Source organism: Peromyscus maniculatus, chromosome 3, assembly GCF_049852395.1.
Source record: "Peromyscus maniculatus bairdii isolate BWxNUB_F1_BW_parent chromosome 3, HU_Pman_BW_mat_3.1, whole genome shotgun sequence".
Taxonomy (NCBI): Eukaryota; Metazoa; Chordata; class Mammalia; order Rodentia; family Cricetidae; genus Peromyscus; species Peromyscus maniculatus.
The window spans coordinates 16,981,223-16,999,394 of record NC_134854.1 but is presented as its reverse complement, the minus strand read 5'-3'; positions in this window follow the sequence as shown (position 1 = coordinate 16,999,394).

Genomic DNA, 18,172 nt, shown 5'->3' with positions numbered 1-18,172 from the left:
TCCCTTCTGTTTCTGTTTTCTGGAATAATTTGAGGAGTATTGAACTTAACTCTTCTTTGAAAGTCTGGTTGGATTCTGCACTAAAACTTTCTGGTTTTATATTCTGTTTTTTTTTTTTTTGGTTGGGAGACATTTGATGACTGCTTTTATTTCACTAGGGTTTATAGATCTTTTTAAATTGTTGATTTGATGTTGATTTGACTTTGTTAAGTGGTATCTATTAAGAAAATTGTACATTTCTTTTAGATTTCCCAGTATTTTGGAATATAGATTTTTAAAGTATATCCTTACAAGTCTCTATATTTTCTCGGTATATGTAGTTATGTTCTTTCTTTTATGATTTATGATTTTGTTAATTTGGATATTCTGTCTGTGTCTTTCAGTTTCTTTGGATAAGGGTTTGTCTATCTTGTTGAGTTTCTCAATGAACCAAATCTTTCTTTCATTGATTCTTTGTATTGCTCTCCTTGTTTCTATTTTAGCTATTTCAACTCTCAGTTTTATTTTTTTCCTGCCTTCTACTCCTTTTGGGTGTGTTTACTTCTGCTTGCTCTATAGTTTTCAGGCATGCTGTTAATTTGCTAGTATGATATTTCTCCATTATTCATTTATTTTTCTGTAGGCACTTAGTGCTATGAACTTTACTCTTAGCACCTCTTTCAATGTGTCTATTAAGTTTGGATATGCTGTGTATTCATTTTCATTAATTCTAGAAAGTCTTTAATTTCTTTTTTTAAAATTTCTGTCCTGACTGTTTGTTCAATTAGTAGAGATCTATTCACTTTCTATGAGTTGTTAAGCTTTCTGTTGTTGCTCTTGTTGTTGATATCTAGATTTAATCTGTGGTGGTCCCATAAGATGCAGGGGGTTATTTTCATTTTCCTGTATGTGTCAAGACTTGCTTTGTAATCGAGTACATGGTCAGTTTTGGAGAATGTTCCATGAGGTACAGAGTAGAAAGTATATTCTTTTAATTTTCAGTAAAATGTTCTGATGATACCTTGTAACTACAATTAGTTTATAATGTCAATCTGCTCCAGTATTTCTCTGTTTACTTCTTATCTGGATGACATGTCCATTGGTGAGAGGGGGTATTGACATCTCCCACTATCAGTGTGTTAGGTTTTATGTGTGATTCAATCTGTAGTCATGTTTCTCTTAAAAATTTGGCTACCCTTGTCTTTGGGACATAGATGTTAAGAACTGAAATATCATCTTGGTAGATTTTTCCTTTGATCAGTATGTAGCATCCTTCCTCTTTTGATTAGTTTGGGTTTGAAATCTATTTTGTTGGATATTACACCAGCTTGCTTCTTAGGTCCTTTTTATTGGCATATCTTTTTTCCAACCCTTTACACTGTCTATCCTTTATTATGAGGTATGTTTCTTGGATGCACCAGAAGGATGGATCCTGGTTTTGCATCCATTGTGTCTTTTCATTGGGGAATGATACCAGTGATATTGAGAGACATCAATGATCAATAAGTCTTGATTCCTGTTTTTTGTTGTTGGTAGTGGTGGTAGTGTGTTTAAGTATGTGTGTGTTTCACTTTTTAAATTTTAAAATTTAAAATCTGGTGTTAGATTATTTATTTCCTGTGTTTTCATGGCTATAATTAACCTCTTTTGGTTGTATTTTTTCCAGCACCTTCTGTAGGGGTGGTTTTGTAAAAAAAAAATATCGTTTAAACTTAACTTAATCATGGAATATCTTATTTTCTCCATTTATGGTGATTGAAATTTTTGATGGGTATAGTAGTCTGGGCTGGTATTTGTGGTCTAATAGAGTCTACAGTGCATCTGTCTAGGCCCTTCTGACTTTTAGTCTCTGTTGATAAGTCAAATGTAATTCTAATAGGTCTGCTTTATATGTTACTTGATCTTTCACCCTTGCACCAGTTAATATTCTTTCTTTGTTCTGTATGTTCAGTGTTTTGATTACTATGTGACAAGGGAACTTTCATTTATGGTCCAATCTTTTTAGTGTTCTGTATGCTTTTTCTACCTTTATAGGATGTCCTTGTTTAGGTTAGGAAAACGTTCTTCCCCGATGTGGTTGAAAACATTTTCTGGGCCTTTGAGCTGGGCTTCTTCTTCCTCTATAGCTATTAGTCTTAGGTTTGATCTTTTTATAGTGTCCCATATTTTCTAGATGTTTTATGTCAGTTTTTAGATTTAACATTTTCTTTGACCAATGTATTAATTTATTCTATTATATCTTCAATGCTTAAGATTCTCTTTCATTTTTTTGTATTCTGTCAGTGAAACTTGCCTCTGTAGTTCCCAAATTTTTGTTTTCCAGAATTCCCTCAGTTTTGGCTTTGTTTAATTGATTCTGTTTCTAATTTCAGATCTTGAATAGTTTATATATTTCCTTACACTCTGTGTTTTCCTGGGATTCTTCAAGGGATTTATTCATCTTTAAGGGCCTCTATCATTTTCATAAAAGTTGTTTAATGTTCTTTCTTGTGCTTCAACTATGTTGGGATATTCAGGGTCTGCTAAGATAGGATAGCTGGGCTCTAGTGAAGATATATTTCCCTGGCTGTTGTTGATTTTGTTTTTACCCTGGCATCTCTGCATCTGTGCTTGGAGTGATTGAAGGTCTAGGTGCTGACTTTTGGATATGTCTTTGTTAGTTAGGTGTTTTGTTCCTTGGCTTCTGTTCCCCCTCTGTATTTTCAGGCTGTGCATCATCCATTTCCCTGGACTGTTCAGCTGATATATTCACAGGGAATGCCTGCTGGTGTTAGAAGCTGGGTAACTTGGATGAGTAGGGGGAAGGAAGGTTAGAGGAAAAGGTATTTGTGATTCCATGGGGATGGGGTCAGAGAGGAAAGCAAGACTGCATCAGATTTGCTGCTACAGAGCTGTGGGTGACACTGGGAGGGGGGTTGGATCTCATGAGCAGTAGGAGAGGTGTGGGTCTGACTTCAGCCTACTTGTTACCCTTTGAAGAGCTGCCCTTGGGTTGTTAGAGGGTGCCTGCTTAAGTAGGGTTCTGGGACAAATCAAGTGGGAGAAGGGAGGTTAGGAGGGGATGGTTTGTGGGATCCATAGGAGATATAGGGGGAAGAAAGACTGCAGTTGCTGTTCTTTGTAGTGCTGGAGATAAGACTGGGTGATTGGTCTGGGCAAACAGAGAGCAAATTCTTTATCTTCAATACTTATTAGAATATTTTACTTCACTTTTCTCCATGTCTATGCATTTATATTCAGAAACAAGCTTATCAATATGGATACAATAGACAGGTAAATATAGTGTTAGGAAAAGTTTATTGCACAGTTATGCTGGCATGAGCTTTATTTGGATAAAAGACAATGTTCCATGTTTTATTTGTGAATAGTCATTTGAATACTATAGAAAGATAATTATTCTCTTTATTTGATAAGAAAAACACTGAAACAATATGAAAAGAGTTTTTAAATCATGATCTGCTATGATGGAAGAATTGTAATAATAAGTCACACACACATACTTGGTGTTATCAGCTTGGGCTGTGGGTTGTTACCATTTTTTTTGTGTAAGAATCAAAGTCAACCTGTAAGCCCCAACTTTGGAAGAACAGGGTAACTTCCTGGAATTCTGGGAGTTGTAGTTCTTGGGAAATAACTAAGCCATATGTTTTTTACTCCCCTAAACAAGTTTGTTTGACCCATCTCCACTCCATGTGCTTGATCACATATGTGCAACAGGTACATAGGCAGGAAATATGTCAGGATGTATGCTTGCCCGTGATTGGACCTGATAGTAAATGCAATGAATCGTGGGTTTTGTCCTTAAAAAACCCTTGTAACATATGACTCATGACCACTGGCTCGCAAACCAGGGTTGGACATGATCAGAGGCCATTTTTTTTCTGCTCAGTACTTAACTAAAGCTTGCTTCAAAATTGACTCAAAATTATGGAACTGGTGTTTCTTTTGTGTGTCTCAGAATGAACACTTGCTGAGAATTTCAGTAAGTTTTCATGCTGTTTGCACATCAGTTCTCATGTTTATGTCTAGAACTATTTAGGAGATCGTGAGAGAATGGATGTGAAGCTCAACCTATGGAATTTTTAGAGCCAGCTTTTCTTCTTTCTGTTTATATCAGGCATCCTAATGATGTATTATATGACCCCAAACACTGGATTTAATGATAAAAGTTTGGTTGGTAGTGAGCATCATTACTGTGAGAAACAGCACAGTGTACTGTAACACAAAGATTCTCGAGTCAGTTATCAGCTGATTGCAAGTTCTTACACATGAGAACCTGGATTTGGGCATGCTGCTTAGTTTAATTTCAATGCTTGAATGATAAAATGGTTATTATTTAATAATACTGCACAGGAATTAGATGAATTAGAAAACAATTTTTGTAACAGTCTTTGGGGAGAATCTGGGAGGCATTCGAGGAGGAGAAGAATATGGTTGAAATATATTATATGAAAATTTTTGATTAAACCTTACAACAATATTTGGCAAATAAAATAAAAATAAATTGTTCAAGACAGTAACAGACATGTCTGAAATATCAGTTCTGTCACCCCTTGGCATCAAGCAGGAAATGATTCCAGGACGAAAAGCATAGATCCAAATCAGGCCTTGGATAGGCCAGTGTGTAGATGCTCCCAATAGTGTCTTCAAAGGAAGGTAGGACTTCTTTCTCACTACGGCTCCTCAAGCTCAGAAGAACTTCTGCAAAGCCTGGAGAAAGCAGAGGTTGGGTGCCTGTGCTTCCAAAAGAAGGTGCAGACTAGTTCATTCTTTCCTTGCTTTCATTCCAGAATTTAAGTTAGAACAATGATTCATTTATTTCAGAGTGATGGTATTTAGCATACAGAATAAGAAATTTTTCTCATTGTGGCATACTTTTGTTAGCAGTAGCAGTGGTACTAATAGTAGTAAAATTTTTACTAATATTTTAAAAACTCATTATAACACTTCACAGAATTAGAAAAAATACAATTGATTTCAGCAAAGAATCTCTCCATATATTCTGTATATAGGACAAAGGTCACCCAAGTAGGTTTAGAAGTGCTTGTAAAGAAGTCCAGGAGGAAATGAGTGGGGCTGCATTAGTGGAGTGGTTAGATGAGGCATTGTTCTCTCCTCAAGGAGAGAGCCTTGTGGCCATGCAGGGCCTGAGGCAAGTGTGGCACTCTGATTATTTCAAGCCTCACTGACATTGATGCCATCCAAACAACAGAACATTTTCTCATTTTTCTTAATGTAACATAATTAGATAATATTATGTTTGTATTTATTATACCGTGCCACATTCCATTAGTCTTCAAGGCATGGTGAAATTGGAAAATGCCAATAATTAAATGTTTTCAATCACTTAAAACTCAGCAATAAACAAAAGCATCTTGTTGTTTCTACTAAGGCATTATCAGCAATTTAATTTAGAATATTCTAGTTAGTGAGGGCAACCTTATTTACAGGAAGACATAATTGTGAAAGTATGATAAATTACTGTGTTCTTGACAGGCTAGTGTATCAACTGGCAAAAACAAATGAAATAGATTTGACCAGTTCGAGTCAGCAGAACTGGACCCAAATGAGGACAGCACCTGTCATAGTACTCACCTTTAATTCAAAATGCGATATTAAGTTCCAAGCTTCAGAGTTCTTCTGGAACAGAAGAGGGAAATTACAAAAGTCCAGCTCACATGGCAACATTGATGACTTAAGAACCTTTACATACCTGCTTCTGCCATTGCTGTATGGCTGCATTTCCATTCCAGGAAATACATGAAATTTGATGTTAGTTTTTGGCTTGGTCATTTGGCTCATTGTGGTTATATGTGTGTGTCATCGAATGGGGCTGCCTGGATAGAATTATTTACTATTTGTTTAGATGCTCAAATAGACTGACTATTTGCTATTATAAAAGACTTCCATGTCCTTCAGTAAATGTGTCCACTTCGGGTAACTTCCTTAGGATAGGTTTCTAATTGAAATACTGGGGGAGAATGTCAGAAAATTTTGTGTTGTTGGATAATGTAAATTACTTTCAGGGTAGGACAAAGTGAAATGGAGACATTTCTTCTTCTTTACCAACACTTCAAGAAAAAAAGACATGGTTTCTTTTTAAAATTTTTTTTTTTTTTTTTTTTTTTTTTTTTTTTTCTTTGGTTTTTCGAGACAGGGTTTCTCTGTGTAGCTTTGCGCCTTTCCTGGAACTCACTTGGTAGTCCAGGCTGGCCTCGAACTCACAGAGATCCGCCTGCCTCTGCCTCCCAAGTGCTGGGATTAAAGGCGTGCGCCACCACGCCCGGCTCTTTTTAAAATTTTTACAGTACAAAAGTAACTTTGATCAGACATAAATATCTATTCAAAACGTAGCTGTGAAATAGGCAATTCTTAGAATCACATCCCAAATCTAAATCCACGTAAAAAGAAATTGATAACCAGACTATAACCCACAGCCCCAGAGAAGCTGGGAAACAAGGAGGACCTTAAGAGGGATGTATGGATCACCTTGGGAAGGGGAAACAGAGGAGATCTGACATGTAAACTAGGGATGAGGGGAGGCAATAGAGGGTAGGAGATGGGGGATGAGAACATGAGGGAATGGGAAGGATAGAATGGGGGAGCAATGAATTGATATCTTGATAGAGGGATGTGCTATGGAGTAAGGGAGAAACATGGTGCTAGGGAAATTCCCAGGAATCCACAAGGATGACCCCAGATTAGACTACTATCAACCATGGTGAGGTGCCTGAACTGGCCTACCCTGGTAATAAAATTGGTGAATACCGTAACTGTCACCATAGCGCCTTCATCCAGTAACTGATAGAAGCAGGTGCAGAAATCCACAACTATGCACCAGGCTGAGCTCTAGGAGTCCAATCAAAGAGAGGGAAGCGGGATTTTATGAGCAAGGAGGGGAAGGGTCAAGATCATGATGGGGAAATCTACAGAGACAACTGAACCAAGCTCAAAGGAACTCATGAACTTTAGACCTACAGCTGTGGAACCTGCATGGGACCAGACTAGGCCCTCTGCATGCGAGAGACAGTTGTGTAGCTGGTTCTGTTTGAGGGGCCCTTGATAGTGTGATCAGGATCTATTACTGGTGCATGAGCTGGCTTTCTGGAGCCTATTACCAATGCTTAGACACCTTGTTCACCCCTGATAAAGTGGGGAGGGGCTTGGTTCTGCCTCAACTGAATGTACCAGGCTTAGCATTCTCCCCATGGAAGAACTTACCCTTTTGGAGGAAGGGATGAGAGGTGTGTGGGGGGTGCTGGAGGAGGGATGAGAGGGAGATCTGTGGTTGGTATGTAAAATGAATTAAAAAATTAAAAAAAAAACTTCCCATTAGAGATTGCATTAGATTGAATTCATAATGAACTCTTCAACAAATAAGAGACCTGAACCAGAGAGTTTCAATGGTAAATCTTACTGAATGTCTAAATAATTCACACTAACCTTCCTTAGAATTCTCCAAACAGAACAACGTGAGGCAACTCTTTTTTTGTATTACCTTGTTGAAAATGACAAAGATGGCATAGAGGATCAGAGAACTCAGGAGAATTGCTAAAGCACAATCCTAATTAGTCTTATGAATAAAAACCTGTAGTCAGATATAGAGCATGAAAGCTGAAAGTTCAGAGAAGCAGAGCAGCCACAGTCACTTCTTACCTCTTCAGATCCTCTAACCAAATGAGGGTGCTGTGGGACAGTCTTTCTGTATGCTTTGAATATGTGTTGCTCTCATTGGTGATAAATGAAGCTGCTTTGGCCTATAGCCAGGCAGAATATAGCTAGGCTGGAAAGCCAAGTGGAATACAGGGAGAAAGAAGGGCAGAGGTGAGGCAGACATCATCCATATGCCCAAGGAGCAATGCGCCAGCAGACTGGTAATGTCAGGGCCACATGGCAATACATAGATTAATAGAAATGGGTTAATTTCCCAGACTCAGAAGGTATATAGTATATACTCACACATAAGTGGATACTGGATGTGAGGGAAGGGATGGCCAGACTGAAACCCACACCTCCAGAGAGACTAGCTAGCAGGGAAAGACTCTAGGAAGGACACATGGATGGCCCATCAAACAAGAAGTGGATGAGATCTACATGAGCGGACTGGGAGTTGGGAGGTGGCAGAGGGTGAGGAGTGGGGCATGAGACATAGGGAAACGGGAGGGTCAAGGTGGAACAGGGACAGAATGGGAGGGTAGGGAAGGAGATACCATGATGGATGAGGACATCATGGGAATAGGGAGAGGCAGGGTGCCAGGGAGGCTCTCAGGAATCTACAAGGGTGACCGCACCTTGGTCTGCTGGCAGTGGTCTAGAGGTCTACTCTGGTGACCAGTCTAGTGAATACCCTAACCGTCATCATAGAGCCTTTGTCCAGTGACTGATGGAGGCAGATGCAGAGATCAATGGCCAGGCACCAGACTGAGTTCAGGGAATCCAATTGATGAGAGGGAGGAGGAATTCTTCAGGCGAGGAACGTCAAGATCTTGATGGGCCATGCAGAAATGACTGGCCACACTTGTGGAAGCCCATGAACTGTAGACTAGTGGGTATGAAGGCCCCATGGGACTGGACTAGGCCCTCTGGATATGGAAGAAGGTTGTTTTGCTCTAACTGTTTGGGGGTCACCGAGGCAGGGAATCGAGATCCATCATGGATGCATGGGCAGGCTTTTGGGAGTCCGGTGCCTGTGGTGTGATGCCTTGCACAGCCTTGGTGGAGTGGGGAGGGGCTTGGATCTGACTAGGCTCAGTGTGCCAGTGTGCTGGACTCTGCTGACTTCCCTGACTCCACATGGAAGACCTTGATTTGGGGGATGTGGGGATGTGGGGATGTGGGTTGGCTTGGGAGGGAGGTCTGGAGGGTGGGAGGAGGGAGGAGAGGGGATATGTGTGTGGTATGTAGAGAGAGCAGAAAATTTCTTAATAAAGAAAAATGAAAAAAAAGAAATGGGTTAATTTAAGATGTAAGAGCTAGCTAGTAATAAACCTGAGCCATCGGCCAAACACTTATAAGCAATATTAAGCTCTGAGTCAATTATTTGGGAAGCAGCTGCCAGGTATTTGGGAGTTGCTGGTGGGACAGAAACTTGCATTTGATGGGGAGGGAGTTCCTGTCTCCACCCACTTTATATTCCTGTCTCCCCCTCCCTAGTGCTAGAATTAAAGGCATGCACCACCACCTCCAGGCTGTTTCTCTTTCTCTTTTTGTTAGTTAGTTAGTTTGTTTTTTGAGACAGGGTTTCTCCGTGTAGCTTTGAAGCCTGTCTTGGAACTCACTCTGTACAACAGACTATCCTCAAACTCACAGAGATCCACCTGCTTCTGTCTCCTAAGTGCTTGGATTAAAGGCTTATGCCACCACAACTGGGCTGTATCTCTTTTAGACTTGGTTCAATCTCATGTAGCCCAGGGTGGCCTTAAACTCATGATTTTCCTGCTTCCTCCTCCCAAGTGTCTCCACTGCCTCAGCCTCTATGTTTAACTAGTGGCTAGTTCCATCCTCTGATCTCCAGGCAATCTTTATTTGTCAGAACATAAACAAAATGTCACACAACAGATTTCTGGAAGTTTGAGATCAGCCTGATTTACAGGGTGAGTATCAGGCCAGCTAAGGCTATATGATGAGACATTGTTCCAAAACAGACTAAATAAAAATTTAAAAAAATAAAATAAAATGAGTAAGATCAATTGTTTAAAAAAAAGGAAACCATGAATTGGTTGGGTAGAAATAAGAAGTGGGAGAAGAGGAGTGATTTAATTTTACTTTGGTAAATTAACACACATACACACACACACACACACACACACACACATACATATAAATCAGAAATGAAATAATAGACATTGTAACTGACCCCAAATCAGTACCATAGACTAGAGGTTATTATAAACAAATATATAGCATAAATTTGATCTTCTGAAAGAAACAGATGGTTCCTGAACACATCCACTTTACCAAAGGCAAGTCATGAAGGGAAGCCAGAACAGACCTCTAACAAGCAAGGAAATAGGATTTAGAAAATTTTCCATCATAAAAAACTCCAGACTAGATGGACTGCCTTATTAGTTCTGCCAAACATTTTTTTAAAATGCTGATCTTTTAAAATTACTTCAAAAATTAGGATGAGATACATTTTTTTTTGAAATCTATTTTATGAGGCAAGTATTAACCTGATTCTATGACCACACAAGGACAAATCAATAAAAACAAATTATAGGAGATTTTCCTAGATGAATACAGATGCAAAATTCCTCACCAAAAATTGTCAACCCAAGAACCAACCTTTAAAAATATTCACAGGACCCAGTGAGATTCACATCAAAGATGCCAAAATGTTTCAACATATCTCCAATCAATAAATGGGTGATATCCCATCAACAGACCAAGAGAAAATACCATGTATGTGTAGGCGTAGAAAAGGAAGTTGAAAACATTTAATATCCCTTCATCGCTGAACATAGCAGTCAAATACTATATGGGCGAAATGTTCTGCAACATGATGAAAGTCATTTACCCTATATTGGACTACAGGGGAATAGATGAAGCTCATTTTCATCACTCTAATTCAACAAAGTTTTAAACTCTAGCAAGAGCAATTAGGCAGGAAACGTAAATTAATGGCACACAGATTGCTAAAAAAAGGAGTCAAATTTACATTGTTTTCAGTTGATAAGAACACACACAACACATACATCAACAAATTATTAGAGCAAAAATGAGCATCTTTTCAATAATCATCATTTTTATTAAATTGTTAAATTAATTTTATATGCTAACCAGAGTTTCCCCTCGCCCCTCTTCTTCCCTTCCCTCCACACACCTCTTTTCTGTCCCTCCCCATCCAGTCATGGGAAAGGGGCAGGCCTCCAGTGGGAGTCAACAAAGCATGGCATACCAAGTTGAGGCAGGACCAAGCTCCTCACCCCTGCATCAAGGCTGAGCAAGGCATGCCACCGTAGGGAATAGGTTCCAAAAAGCTAGCTTATTCACCAGGGACAGATCTTGGTCCCACTGCTAGGGGCCCCACAAACAGAACAAGCTACATTGGAATACTTCAGTTTGCAACAATGCTTCATTGGCCTTTCACTGTGATATATTTATGTATACTTATATGGGAAGGAATCCACTTGCAACTTTAAATATCTGTTATAGAATCTGTGTTGAGTAGTATTAACATTGGTATTATATTTTGATAATAATCTTTTGTTCTATAGCTTTGTCAAAGCAGATGATGAATAGCAGAAAGAATGATCTGATAAAAAGAGTTCTGTTAAAATATTCCTTAGGGGAAAGAAGAGGTTAGTCATGGAGAATTTATGGCTATATTTTGAAAAAAAATATTAGTCAACAAATTGTACATCAAATTTTCTGAAATGTTTTTGTTAAATATCTTTAAAGGATCATCTGAAACATATCATCTTGTTGACTTCTTTTTGGTATGAACATAAAACCCCTTTTAATTTTTTATTTTGTTTGTTTTCTAGGTTAGAATATAAATTAAGAGCTTCATTATAGCACCTTTATACATGGGTGTTGCTTCCCCACATCACCCTACTAGAGATGAATGAGCTCAGTGTATTCAGATCAAATTGACAAATGATTTATTTCTAGTAGTAGAAATGAGTTGTTCTGTTTTATTAGTGGGGGGAGGGCAGGCAGTGGGATCAGAACCTGTCCCTGGTGCATGAGCTGGCTTTTTGGAACCTAGTGCCTATGGTGAGACACTTTGCACAGCCTGGTGCAGGGAGGGGGGGCTTGTACCTGCCTCAACTGAATGTGCCAGGCTTTGCTGACTCCCCATGGGAGACCTTGCCTTGGAGGGGGTAGAAATGGGGGGGTGGGTTGGGGGGCAAGGCTGGGGGGTGGAAGGAGGGAGGACAGGGGAATCTGTGGTTGGTATGTAAAATGAATAGAAAAAAATTTCTTAATAAAAAAATAATGACTTAAAATAAATAAATAAATTTAAGAAGAAAGAAAGAAAGAAAAAGAAAGAAAGAAAGAAACTGCCAGATACATAGGCATATTAAGATAATAACAGAGAAAGCATTTCCAAGAACTTTTTAAAAATGTCAACCAAGGTAGCCTTAAATTTGGAAGTCTTAAAATGATAAACACTTAACATTAATATGGCATAGGCCTCTACCAAACTACCATCCGTTACTTGGTCTGTACACCAAAGACCCATAAGGAGAAGACTGGTAAAAGACTCCCAGGCTAACTGTCCACCTATTCACCCATCTGGACCATGGGCTGCACATATTGTTTTCTGTTTTTTGAACCTGTTTTAGCCTTTCACATTGTAGCAGGAACATTTTCGGCCTCAACCTTGGCTTCAGAAACTCCACCAACTCCAGCAGGTGCTCTCTCCTGGTGCTGCTCTGGTTTATTATCTTAATAATACAGATTCTTTTCATCTGACATTAAAAGCATCTTGAATTCTGCTGCAACCTCTTTCAACTTGTATTCATTCTGTCATTCATATTTATTCTTATAGATGTATAGATATATTGACTTGTGATGTGTAATATGAAAACTAATACTAGTATGTAACTTTAGGATAAAGGACTCTCATTGGCCTTAGCTAGGTTAACAAGGCAAGTGAATTATAAGGCAAATTACTGTCAATGAAACTCTTTAACCTTTTGACTTTATTGTTGTTCAGTCAATTCTGACATTGTAGAAAAAAATAAAAGTGTCCATTCATGTTTCTGGCACAGTGTCCTTACAACACTGAGCTCCAGAGTGAAATTCTGTTTAGAAAAAAGATCACAACATCATGCATATAACTGAACAATACTTGAGTAAATAGGAACTTCAAACACTTATGTGAATGGAACTCAGAAGCATTAGGAGATAAATGACTGTAATTTAGGTACAGTGTGTAGGATAGGTAGAAATCTTTTTCTAGTGCTCATCCTCTTGGAGGTAAGTCTATACCAGTTGCATGAAAACAAATGCCTCATGTCCAGTGTAAATTTTAGAACTAGAGTTGGTTTTGGATAAGCAATTAATGTTCTCATTCTAGGGAAAAATATTTCTCCTGCTCTCAAAATTCTTTAGTGTGCTGTGGTTCTTTGTCTAGGGTTCAGGCCTTCTGAGCTTTACCCATTCCATGTTAGTATTTCTCTTGGTGTCATCCTTGTTCAGATCTTGTTTAGACCACCGTGTTGGTGAAATATTATGGGTGAGAAGATGGATTAGTTAGAGTACTTAGCATGCAAACATCAAGCCCTAAGTTTCACTCCCAAAACTCATGTAAAATAAACTGGGTGTGGTGGCATACTCTTACATAATCCCAGCACTGGGAAAGTAGACAGACAGATACTTAGGAGCTACTGCTCAGCCAGACTAGCATAATTGACAATCTCAAAATCAGTTAAAGACCTTTTCTCCCCAAAAAACAAGGCAAACAGGATTCTAAAAAGACAGCCAAGGTCAACTTCTAGCTTCTACTTGCACGCGCACGCACGCACACACACACACATACACACACACACACACACACACACACACACACACACACACACACAAATCCATATACCCTTGTGCACTCCTAGGCATGAACATGCACACACACCCACACATATTTAAAAATAAACTAAATAGATTGTATTTCCTTTAGTATTCTATGATAGACTATTGTCATAGATATCAGGAATCCATATTTTTTGCCTTGTTTCCAAGGATTTAAGATAGCAAGCCACGCATAAATTCATTGGTTGAATTGTGCATATGTTCTTTCATTCTTGAAGCTTTCAGCCTTGGCATTATGCTCCGCACCTCCCAACCCACTTTACTACCTCCATGGTGAATCCATGAATAATCTCATCTGATTTTCCTCAATATTTTTTTTCAAATAGGTCTACTTCTCTTAATTCTCATCACAGTTTTTATTATTTGTAATTTTTGTTATGTATTATGATGACAATGTATTGTTATGTGTATTACTTTAGCAGACACATAATTGAGTATATTTATAGATTATCATGCAACATTTCAATATGTATGTATATGTGTGGGCTGAAATCCATTGAAAAGCACATGCAGATTGATTAAGTAAAACCTTATGATTGTGGAAATTTGGAATACTGAATGTCAAGAGTCATAATTATCTTTTTCTATTTTAGTTGCTACAGTAAGTCAATTATCATCCGCTGCTATACTGACCTAGCATCCTTTAATCTGCCAGTTGAAATTTTTGGAGTGTATTTGCAGCAGACCACTAGCTTCCATTAAGCCCCAAGCTGAGGATGTGTTATGACAGCATCTGACTTACTTTGTTGTAAGCTGCATACCTGATTCCCATCTCTCAATGCATTTCACAAATACTCTGATTTATGACTCCAAGTTTTTCTGTGATTGTAAAGCTAATTTAACCTCTTTCACAAAAGAGCATGTCATTTAATCAGGGCTCAGGGCTTGAAATAATCTATCTTGTATTATCTTCAGAGCAGGAACTGTTTTGCATCAACATATAAAAATTGTAATGGTCAGATCAAAATAATTAGCATCCCATCACTTTAGACACCTTTCACAACTTTCCCCAAGTCAAGTCAGCCACTGTCTTGTCACACCATTGCAATACCATTCAATCCACTTTCAGCATGGCAGCTGAAGTGACCCTTCACTACAAAGATACCTGACCTTGGCATTTGTGGTTGCCCTTTCATTTACCCTGTATCTCTAAAGAAAATGACTAGAATTTTTGATATGGCTACACTAGTATTGAATGATCTAACTATTTTTCTGCTTAATATAGCTTTTTTCTCCTCCAGATATGGGAATCCACTCACAGTGGCTTCCTATTAATTCTGCAAATGTACCTGTTAGCCACGAAGCTGAGATGTGTTTTGGGCAAGACGTTCTGCCATGTTTATTACTTTTGACCACTGCCACAACACACAGATCATGATAACAGTGGGGTTTCAGTAAATGCTTGTAGGGAAAATGTGGTTGGCAAATCATATCAGTGTGGGGCCCTGGTGCCATAGGATGATAATATTCAAGGTCAAAGGATCTTCTCTCAGTGTGTCCTATGAGCAGATAGCAGTCTTGTTAGATAATACAAATGAGCACAAAATCTTCTGATTGTTAATTATTTAAATCAGAGCTGCTTTTGGGTACGTGGTTTGAATCAAGGCATTAACTGAAGTATTTTCTCTCTTAAGGAGTTAAACTAGTACCTAGCCTACCTCTTGAACTGCAGTGTTTATATTTAAATTTTCATGTTAGTTCTGTTCATAATCTCTAGGTCAAACATTAGTCTCATCATCCTGCCCCGAATGTGGTCTTATAATGCTTCACAGGTACATTGTCATTGAGTGCTTTTTAACTGCTTGATAATACTTGTATTTCTGGAATATTTGTATTTAATACATATAAATTTCAAGTCAATACAATGTTTGAAAATATTGCCTTGTTAATTTTTGTCTAATTTATGTTAGCTGTGTGACCTTTTAAATGTAATTTTTATAGCACAAATCACTTTACCTTTACCAGGTTTCTGCCAGTTGCTGTTCTTGCCCTTACAGCCCATGCAGCTTTCTGCTCTGACAGGTGGCTCCCAGTACAGTACAGCCTCAGACAGAATGCAGACTTGAATTCTGCAAAGCAGAATGGGGTGTGCTTCTGTAGTACTGCCCTTTTCAGTGAACAGCAGCCTCCTTCTCTTGGTTGGGTAAAGCACAGTTCCCATTCCTTCTAGCCCAGATGCCACTCACCAGCTTCCACTGCCTCGGGAGTGCAGTGGGCATGGTACCCACGAACATCCCCTTCCCATTGCTGCTTTTGCTCCAAAGAAGTGATACCTTTTGCTGTTAAGATTGTGACCTAAGCAGTCTCATCTCATTTGTTTTCCCAAGCCTCTCAGAGACATTACACATTACTGTACCATTCAATTCCTTCTCTAAATGACTGTGGAACAGGCTAGTTCATTCTCTCTCTGTCTGTCTCTCCCTCACTCTTTCCTCCCTCTTCCCATCTCTCCCAAGTTGAACATGACCTGAATACTTTTCACATTTTAAAGTCCTCTCCTATTTCAAATCATATGTTGTATACTTTTTTTGCCTACCTTCCATTTTTATTATAAAATAAATTGCTTTGATGACAAATTCATTGCTGTATTATGAATATTTAAAACTTATATCCCTTCCTTAACGTTTCAGCCAACAGGCTACTTTGAGTACTTTTAGGAGTATCAATATGGCAGGGTGATCTCAATCACAAGCTCCCCTTCCTTGCACTCCCTTGACTATATTGTGTTGAGTGACATTCAAGTGCACCAAATGGAAGGCCCCATATCTCCAACTTGTACCTCAAATAGGATGAAATCACCTCTTCCTGTCCTCATCAGACACTTGTTTGGGCTCCTTTCTTGGGAACTCCTTGTTGTGGGATGTGATGCACCTCTGTCTTCTGAGATCTATTAGTATAATTCCTCTTTAATTTCTCATGTTTAAGTATTATTTCTGTTGTCACACTGAGGGGACTTTATTGTTTATAATTTTTTAGTTATGTTATATGTATAATAATGTAAAATATAAAACATCATACAACATGTAATATAATAATATTTCATTGTATGGAACTGTATCCCATTAAGCCCTATAAGTAAATTATACCTTACTAATCCCTTATAGCATTTATTTTAATTTATCTATAATACAGTATTATGAATATGCATTTCAGTGTGTATGTATATGTGCATATTTCATTTGAATATGCAATTAGATTTAGAATATTGTTTTGCAGATTACTAGCACATTCATCTTTAGCTTATATTACTGCAAGTTTTTATAGTTAGGGTACCAATTTCTATTATCATTAGAGTTACTATGAGAGTTCCAGTTTTTTTCACAATCTTTGCAACAGTTGGTATTTGACTACAGTCTGATGCAAATGCCTAAAGATAAAGCAATACCACACTTTCACATAGTATCAATTCAGGAGAGTTTCAGTACAACAGCCTCACCTTATTCTGCTCACATTATCCAGGCCAGAAGGTTGATGGAGGTTGTAATATTTTGTGAGTTTGGAAGTAGATGCTGTCCAGTGACATACATATAGTTTACCTTTACATGTAGTTGCCCAGCCTCTGCACAGCATGACACCTAGATTTCTGCTAGAAGCCCATATACACACAAACTCACACATGCACACACACACACAGACAGACACACACACACACACACACACACACACACACCAGAAAGGGGGAGACAAAGAAAATATATTTGCCTAAGTTTTAAGTTGAGATCTCTCACAGTGTCAATTTCACCATGCTTAATTCATTCTTGGTGAATTTCCCTGCATATTGAACCCAGTGTCCACCCTTTTAAGTCCATTTTGTTGGTGTATTTAATTTATTTTGATTGATGTACATTTGCTGTGTCCAGTGATAGGGTCTGTAAGACATTTTCAGGTACGTGTACTGCTTGCTATGTCATATCCATTGCTATGTACACCATATGTACTCCTTCCCTGCCACTTCCTCTTTTTTCCCAAATAACCCTGCTTGTTTCCCCAGTGACAATCAATCAATCAATCAATCAATCAATCAATCAATCAATCAATCCAGGGTCCACATGTGAAAGAAATGTGCACTATCTGTCTTTCCAAATCTCATATTATTTCACTAATATGATGAAGTTCAGTCACAGCTATATTCCTGCAAACAACATAATTTTGTTCTTCTTTATGGCTAAATGCATGCACACACACAAACACACACACCACATTTCCTTAATCAGTTTATTTGTTTATAGACAGCTGGGTTGACCACATAATTTCGCCACTGTAATATGGCTTTAGTTCATGTATACACAGATATCTCTGGGCATGGATACATGGATACCTCTATACTGGCTTTGATTCCTTTGTGTATATTTCCAGGAAAAGTATAACTGGATCACAGGGTAGTTATATTGTTTACAGGAAATAAAAATAAAACATGTCTCTTCTTTGCTTATATTTATTCATATATTTTATTTTTCTGAAGCTAATATGAATAGGATTGCTTTTTTGATTTCTTTCTGTTTGTTATAGATGTTTAGAAAAGTTACTGACCTTTGAATATTCAAAATAGGAGAGAGAAATGGTATAATTATATTATAATCTCAAACATTAAAAAAAGAAGTTCCCAGCCAAATGGTGTACTCATTGGAAACAAATACAAACATTTGAATTTAAACAA